The sequence below is a fragment of the Entelurus aequoreus genome, linkage group LG06 (genome assembly GCF_033978785.1).
Source record: "Entelurus aequoreus isolate RoL-2023_Sb linkage group LG06, RoL_Eaeq_v1.1, whole genome shotgun sequence".
Lineage (NCBI taxonomy): Eukaryota > Metazoa > Chordata > Actinopteri > Syngnathiformes > Syngnathidae > Entelurus > Entelurus aequoreus.
Genome location: NC_084736.1, coordinates 78,987,263 through 78,995,911, shown reverse-complemented (window position 1 = coordinate 78,995,911; position 8,649 = coordinate 78,987,263). Strand labels below are relative to the sequence as shown.

General features: G+C 38.5%; 1 protein-coding gene across 1 annotated transcript in view; it reads left to right on the top strand.

Moving 5' to 3' along the window:
- The first annotated feature begins 4,057 nt into the window (after positions 1–4,057).
- Positions 4,058–8,649, top strand: part of LOC133652642 (guanine nucleotide-binding protein subunit beta-like protein 1) — a 42,949-nt gene continuing 38,357 nt past the window's right edge. The window contains exons 1-2 of the mRNA XM_062051611.1: positions 4,058–4,096; positions 4,274–4,412. The gene's annotated coding sequence lies outside the window, so the exon portion shown is untranslated. The remainder of the gene's footprint in view (positions 4,097–4,273; positions 4,413–8,649) is intronic.

Here is an 8,649-nt window from a genome sequence, read left to right as displayed (position 1 = left end):
ACCTCATCTATAATGTTTCTCTCAATGTTTTACTGGCTCCTCCTTTGACTGTTTCGAGTTGGGGATGCAGCTTTTAGGTGCGCCTTGACCTTGTCCCAGGTAGCCTCTCTGGCCTCGGGTAAACCGAGACGCCAGGAATTATTGATGATGATGTCCGGGCAGGTCAGCCAACACTTCCTCCTGCCTCCCGCTTAGGGGCTACACTCCTGATAAGTCAATTAGCACTAATTGACTACTGATTGACTCTATCTCTGAAATATTCAACGTATAATGTACCTGGTTCCCTGATTTTTAAAGGTTTGTATTCTTAGACCAGTGGTTCTTAACCTTGTTGGAGGTACCGAACCCCACCAGTTTCATATGCGCATTCACCGAACCCTTCTTTAGTGAAAAATAAAATGTTGTTTTTTTCAAATTCAAGACAAAGTTATATGTTTTTGGTAACACTTTAGTATGGGGAACATATTCTAAGTAACAAAGACTTCATTTAGAGTTATTTGGTGAGGGTTAGAGGATTAGGGCCAGGGTTAGAGGGTTAGGGTCAGGGTTAGAGGGTTAGGGTTATAATAAGGCCATGCAGAATACGGCATTAATAAGTACTTAATAATGACTAGTTAAGAGCCAATATATTACTAATTTGCATGTTAATAAGCAACTAATTAATGGTGAATATGTTCCCCATACTAAAGTGTTACCATGTTTTATTACTTGTGCACAAAATGAAGCGTGCATGAACATCACCTTGTTCAAAGAACAAAACCAACACAGTGCATAAACTCACAACAAATTACACACCTGCAAATCAGTCAGCTGTTGTCGTATCCGTAATACGCCGATAGGGAGAAGTTTGTATTTACACGATGAGTCGGGTGTGTCTCGCCCTCCGCCGAACCCCTGAAACCGACTCACCGAACCCCTAAGATTCGATCGAACCCAGGTTAAGAACCACAGTCTTAGACTAAAACCTGAATGCTGTGCACGCCATGCACCGTCTCCCACTGATCCACCCCTACCCCGTATTGTTTCGTTTTGGAGTTCACAGGACCGACCGGCTCCTAATCCACGGACCACAGAAGAGGTTTAAAACACTCTGGTTTCATCTAATCTTCCAGCTCAAAAACCAATCCGACCTCCACAAACCTTTCTCCGCGGTAGCAATGGACAAATAAAGCTACTTCCCTGAACTCTTGTGAAAGGGGTCTCTGTGTGTTCTGTGGATTAGTGTGGTGTGTTTCCCCCACACCCCCGTCTCTCTTTCTCAATTAGACCTGAAAGAATGTGAAATAAATTCTGACCTGTTCAGATTTGTGCTGATATAGTATTATTATAAGAGTATATAATTGTTGTTATTATTGTATTGGATACAGTGGCGGGCCGTGCGTTTCCCACCTAGGCCTTCAGTGATTACCTCTGAAAATACCATCATTGATGTCACCACATGCCCACAGCTGGAGAAATACTATACAGGAACACATTTACGCCCAACTGAGCATTGAAACACATCAACGGTGTACAAAACGGGTTATTTTCTGGCGTGTAATGTTCATATTTGTGTTACTCAGCCAGCGTTTGTGGGTTTGATGGACCCGTTGCATTTTGTGGCTTTTACATTACTTCTACATCACCAATCCTTGTCTCCATGGCGACAAATGAAGTATGTTTATTACATGTATTATTATCACTGCAGGACGAGGGATAGCTAATCATGCTTCACTACACACCGTAGCTTCAAAATGTAAACAAACGCCATGGGTGGATCTACACCTAACATGCACTGTAATGATACCAAGTACAGGAGCGTATCTAGTCGATACTACTATGATTACATCGATATTTTTTGGTGTCACAACATCTTTAGTTTTTTTGTATTTATATTATGTTTATAAACTCAGGAAATACGTCCCTGGACACATGAGGACTTTGAGTATGACCAATGTATGATCCTGGAACTACTTGGTATCGGATCGATACCCAAATTCGTGGCGTCATCCAAAACTAATGTACAGTTGAGTTGAGTTTGAGTTTATTTGGAACATGCAAGCATACAACATGATGCATCACAATTTCCAGTTTCTCTTTTCAACATGTTCGAAAAGGAGTAGGAAGAAGCAGAGCTTATTTAATCCTACCCCTTTTTCTTTTGGATAACAGTTGCTATAACTTTTGTTCACTTCCTGTTCCCAATTTATTCACAATATACTCCATAAGTAATCACAATAAAAATAAATAAAGTAAGTTACATTTCATATGGTGAGATGAGTAAGATTATTTTGAAAAAATGAACGGATGGATGGACGAAATAAAATGCAGAATGTTTTATCATGGTTCTTCTTCTTTGTACTTTTGTAAAGTACAAATAAGTATCAAAGAAGAGAAGAATACGTGATTATTACATTTGAACAGAAGTGTAGATAGAACATGTTAACAGAGAAAGTGAGCAGATATTAACAGTAAATGAACAAGTAAATTAATAATCAATTTTTACAGTTTGTCCCTCATAATGTTGACAAAATAATAGGTAGATAAATGACACAATATGTTACTGCATATGTCAGCAGCTAAATTAGGACTCTTTGTTTGCTTACTTACTACTAAAAGACAAGTTGTCTAGTATGTTCACTATTTTATTTAAGGACTAAATTGCAAAAAGAAACAAATGTTTCAGGGGTCACCAACCTTTTTGAAACCAAGAGCTACTTCTTGGGTAGTGATTAATGCGAAGGACTACCAGTTTGATACACACTTAAATAAATTGCTAGAAATAGCCAATTTGCTCAATTTACCTTTAACTCTATGTTATTATTAATAATTAATGATATTTACACTTAATTGAACGGTTTAAAAGAGGAAAAAAAACACGAAAAAAATGACAATTACATTTTGAAACATAGTTTATCTTCAATTTCGACTCTTTAAAATTCAAAATTAAACCGAAAAAAAGAAGAGAAAAACTAGCTAATTCGAATCTTTTTGAAAAAATTAAAAAAATTATTTATGGAACATCATTAGTAATTTTTCCTGATTAAGATTCATTTTAGAATTTTGATGACATGTTTTAAATAGGTTAAAATCCAATCTACACTTTGTTAGAATATATAACAAATTGGACCAAGCTATATTTCTAACAAAGACATATCATTATTTCTTCTAGATTTTCCAGAACAAAAATTTTAAAAGAAATTCAAAAGACTTTGAAATAAGATTTAAATTTGATTCTACAGATTTTCTAGATTTGCCAGAATAATTTTTTTGAATTTTAATCATGATAAGTTTGAAGAAATATTTTACAAATATTCTCCGTCGAAAAAACAGAAGCTAAAATGAAGAATTAAATTAAAATTTATTTATTATTCTTTATAATAAAAAAGATAAATTTACTTGAACATTGATTTAAATTGTCAGGAAAGAAGAGGAAGGAATTTAAAAGGTAAAAAGGTATATGTGTTTAAAAATCCTAAAATCATTTTTAAGGTTGTATTTTTTCTCTAAAATTGTCTTTCTGAAAGTTATAAGAAGCAAAGTAAAAAAAATTATGAATTTATTTAAACAAGTGAAGACCAAGTATTTCAAATATTTTCTTGGATTTTCAAATTCTATTTGAGTTTTGTCTCTCTTAGAATTAAAAATGTCGGGCAAAGCGAGACCAGCTTGCTAGTAAATAAATACAATTTAAAAAATAGAGGCAGCTCACTGGTAAGTGCTGCTATTTGAGCTATTTTTAGAACAGGCCAGCGGGCTACTCATCTGGTCCTTACAGGCTACCTGGTGCCCGCGGGCACCGCGTTGGTGACCCCTGATATGTTTAATGCACCCTAAGATTTTTTGTTAAGCCAATAATGCAATTTCTGTGGTCCCCTTTACTTAGAAAAATATCGAAATAATATTTGTACCGATACCAATATTTTGGTATCAGTTATAGGACCACACTAAGCTGCTGTTTTATTATTGTAACCTATTTTTATGGGGCTTTCCTCTTTGTGATGTTAGAGTTCCTGTTATACGCTGTTACACAATATATGCCTTGGGCTCTTATTTTGAAGGCGCTAAGAGCGGAAGTGAGGACACGTTGTAGTGGAGCGGAGGTTTTTGAAAGAAGGTAAATAAAGTGGTCCTCGTGTAAACTGGATGTTTGTTATGTTGTAGTTTCATACAGTATAGGCGACATTTATAAACCCTCGGTTACATTATTATTAATATTTGGTCGATAATAATGTACTGTGTTTTCTCTACCTTCCACTCTTTCGCGCTGTCGCTCACACTGATTTTTGCTCAGGCATCTTTACGGACAGCTCCTCGGATGTAAACACGGGTCCTTTGAAATGTGCCGCATGTTTTGGACGTCCTTGCTTCTTCCTGGCCGGGAAAAGAAGTCCTCCTGGTAGCCTAGAAAACACTCCTGCCTCCCTTGAAGGGTATTTTACTCTTTTTCTTCATATTCCTCCGTTGCCAGAGTGCCTGCTGCTCGTTGTAGCAAACGCCTTTGCCTGTCTGTGACTCTTCCTGGTCCACGTCGTCTGCTAACTTGTACAAACATTCAACAATAAAGTTAAAAGTTAAAGTACCAATGATTGTCACACACACACACTAGGTGTGGTGGAATTTGTCCTCTGCATTTGACCCATCCAGGTTGATTGGCAACACTAAATTGGCCCTAGTGTGTGAATGTGAGTGTGAATGTTGTCTGTCTATCTGTGTTGGCCCTGTGATGAGGTGGCGACTTGTCCAGGGTGTACCCCGCCTTCCGCCCGATTGTAGCTGAGATAGGCTCCAGCGCCCCCCGCGACTCCGAAGGGAATAAGCGGTAGAAAATGGATGGATGGATTTGACCCATCCCCTTGTTCACCCTCTGGGAGGTGAGGGGAGCAGTGGGCAGCAGCGGTGCCGCGCCCGGGAATCATTTTTGGTGATTTAACCCCCAATTCCAACCCTTGATGCTGAGTGCCAAGCAGGGAGGTAATGGCTCCAATTTTTATAGTCTTTGGTATGACTCGGCCGGGGTTTGAACTCACGACCTACCGATCTCAGGGCGGACACTCTAACCCAGGGGTCACCAATGCGGTGCCCGCGGGCACCAGGTAGCCCGCTGGCCTGTTCTAAAAATAGCTCAAATAGCAGCACTTACCAGTGAGCTGCCTCTATTTTTTAAATTGTATTCATTTACTAGCAAGCTGGTCTCGCTTTGCTCGACATTTTTAAATCTAAGAGAGACAAAACTCAAATAGAATTTGAAAATCCAAGAAAATATTTTAAAGACTTGGTTTTCACTAACTGACAAAGAAACAGATAACAGGTTTGGTGTCCAGTTCAAAGTGTGACATGATTTATTTAAAAATTTGAGAGTTGACTTTTGTATTTTACATGAGTTATTATTTGTACAAACATGGTGCAAAGTAATTCATGATTTGTTAAAAAATGTTAGTGGCTAGCTAGTTAAAATGGGATATTGTGATTTCACAAGACTGTCTTACAAGTGATCATTTGAAAATGTTCAATTTGAAAAATGTGCACTTAGAGAAAATATAAAAATAAAGTGTTGCATATTGATATTTATCTGTTTCTATATATATTTATTGTGAGAAATCATTAAGATGATCAGTGTTTCCACAAAGATAAATATCATTAATTATTAAAGAGTTAAAGGTAAATTGAGCAAATTGGCTATTTCTGGCAATTTATTTAAGTGTGTATCAAACTGGTAGCCCTTCGCATTAATCAGTACCCAAGAAGTAGCTCTTGGTTTCAAAAAGGTTGGTGACCCCTGCTCTAACCACTAGGCCACTGAGTAGGTGAATATATATATATCCAATATATATAACAATATATAAAACAATATATTCACTTGCAAACTACGGCGTTTATCTGTAGGATCTAAAGAAACAAAAGTTCGGTTTTAACTTTTAAGTTTTGTTTTTTTGCACTTTACTGTAGTTATATTACGGACGTTTGCCGACAGGAAAGTCCCAAATGTTGAAGTGCTTTTCCCCCCTATCGGCCACCGTAAATTGGTGTTTTGATTGATTAATTGAAACGTGTATTAGTAGATTGCACAGTACAGTACATATTCCCTACAATTGACCACTAAATGGTAACACCCCAATAAGTTTTTCAACTTGTTTAAGTCGGGGTCCACGTTAATCAATTCATGGTACAAATATATACAGTCATCACAGAAGTTAATCATCAGAGTATATACATTGAATTATTTACATAATTTACAATACGGGGTGTGGGATGTGGAGGGGGTTAGGTTTGGTTGGTATCAACACTTCATCATCAACAATTGCATCATCAGAGAAATGGACATGAAACAGTGTAGGACTGACTTGGTAGGATATGTAAACATAGTGAGCTCAGAAAGCATAAGAACAAGTATATACATTTGATTATTTACATTTGGTTATTTACAATCCGGGGATGTGGTGGGGGAAGGGTGTTAGTCTAGGGTTGTAGTTGCCAGGAGGTGTTCTTTTAGTGCGGTTTTGAAGGAGGATAGAGATGCCCTTTCTTTTACACCTGTTGGGAGTGCATTCCATATTGATGTGGCATAGAAGGAGAATGAGTTAAGACCTTTGTTAGTTCAGAATCTGGGTTTAACGTGGTTAGTGGAGCTCCCCCTGGTGTTGTGGTTATGGCGGTCATTTACGTTATGGAAGTAGTTTACTCTGTCCTCTACTCTGAGCCAGCCCACTTTGGAGAAGTGGGTAGGAGTGAGGTGTGATCTGGGGTGGAGGTCTAAAAGTAACCTGACTAGCTTGTTCTGGGATGTTTGGAGTTTAGATTTGAGGGATTTGGAGGTGCTGGGGTACCAGGAGGTGCATGCGTAATCGAAAAAGGGTTGAACGAGAGTTCCCGCTAGAATCTTCATGGTGCTTTTGTTGACCAGAGAGGAGATTCTGTAGAGAAATCTCATTCGTTGGTTGACCTTTTTGATTACCTTAGTTGCCATTTTATCACAGGAAAGATTAGCCTCTAGAATGGAACCTAGGTAGGTGACCTCATCCTTCCTGGTGATAACAATGTCACCCACTTTTATAGTGAAGTCATTGACTTTCTTAAAGGCCTACTGAAATGAATTTTTTTTATTTAAACGGGGATAGCAGATCTATTCTATGTGTCATACTTGATCATTTCGCGATATTGCCATATTTTTGCTGAAAGGATTTAGTATAGAACAACGACGATAAAGATTGCAACTTTTGGTATCTGATAAAAAAAAGGCTTGCACCTACCGGAAGTAGCGTGACGTAGTCAGTTGAACATATACGCAAAGTTCCCTATTGTTTACAATGATGGCCGCATGAAGTGAGAGAGATTCGGACCGAGAAAGCGACAATTTCCCCATTAATTTGAGCGAGGATGAAAGATTTGTGGATGAGTAAAGTGCAAGTGAAGGACTAGTGGGGAGTTGAAGCTATTCAGATAGGGAAGATGCTGTGAGAGCCGGGGGTGACCTGATATTCAGCTGGGAATGACTACAACAGTAAATAAACACAAGACATATATATACTCTATTAGCCACAACACAACCAGGCTTATATTTAATATGCCACAAATTAATCCTGCATAAAAACACCTGCGTATTTGTTATGCTAGCTCCTAGCTCCTCTGCTAGCTCCTAGCTCCATAGAACACGCCAATACAATTCAAACACCTGATCAACACACACAATCACTCAGCCCAAAAGACCGTTTACCTAACCCAAGGTTCATAAAGCTTATATATTTTTTAAAAGTTACGTACGTGACGCGCACATACGGTCAAGTTATCGAATGTTTAGCAGCCAAGGCTGCATACTCACGGTACCTGATATTCAGCTGGGAATGACTACAACAGTAAATAAACACAAGACATATATATACTCTATTAGCCACAACACAACCAGGCTTATATTTAATATGCCACAAATTAATCCTGCATAATAACACCTGCGTGTTTGTTATGCTAGCTCCTAGCTCCTCTGCTAGCTCCTAGCTCCATAGAACACGCCAATACAATTCAAACACCTGATCAACACACACAATCACTCAGCCCAAAAGACCGTTCACCTAACCCAAGGTTCATAAAGCTTATATATTTTTAAAAAGTTACGTACGTGACGCGCACGTACGGTACGGTACGTGTTATGCTAGCTCCTAGCTCCTCTGCTAGCTCCTAGCTCCATAGAACACGCCAATACAATTCAAACACATGATCAACACACACAATCACTCAGCCCAAAAGACCGTTCACCTAACCCAAGGTTCATAAAGCTTATATATTTTTAAAAAGTTACGTACGTGACGCGCACGTACGGTAAGGTACGTGTTATGCTAGCTCCTAGCTCCTCTGCTAGCTCCTAGCTCCATAGAACACGCCAATACAATTCAAACACATGATCAACACACACACTCACTCAGCCCAAAAGACCGTTCACCTAACCCAAGGTTCATAAAGCTTATATATTTTAAAAAAGTTACGTACATACGCAAAAAAAGCCAAAGCTGCATACTCACAGTAGCACGTCTGCGTCTTTGTCATCCAAATCAAAGTAATCCTGGTAAGAGTCTGTGTTGTCCCAGTTCTCTACAGGCGTCTGTGTATCCAAATCAAAAGTCCTCCTGGTTAGAGTCTCTGTTATCCGAGTTCTTCCATCTTGACTGCATCTTTCGG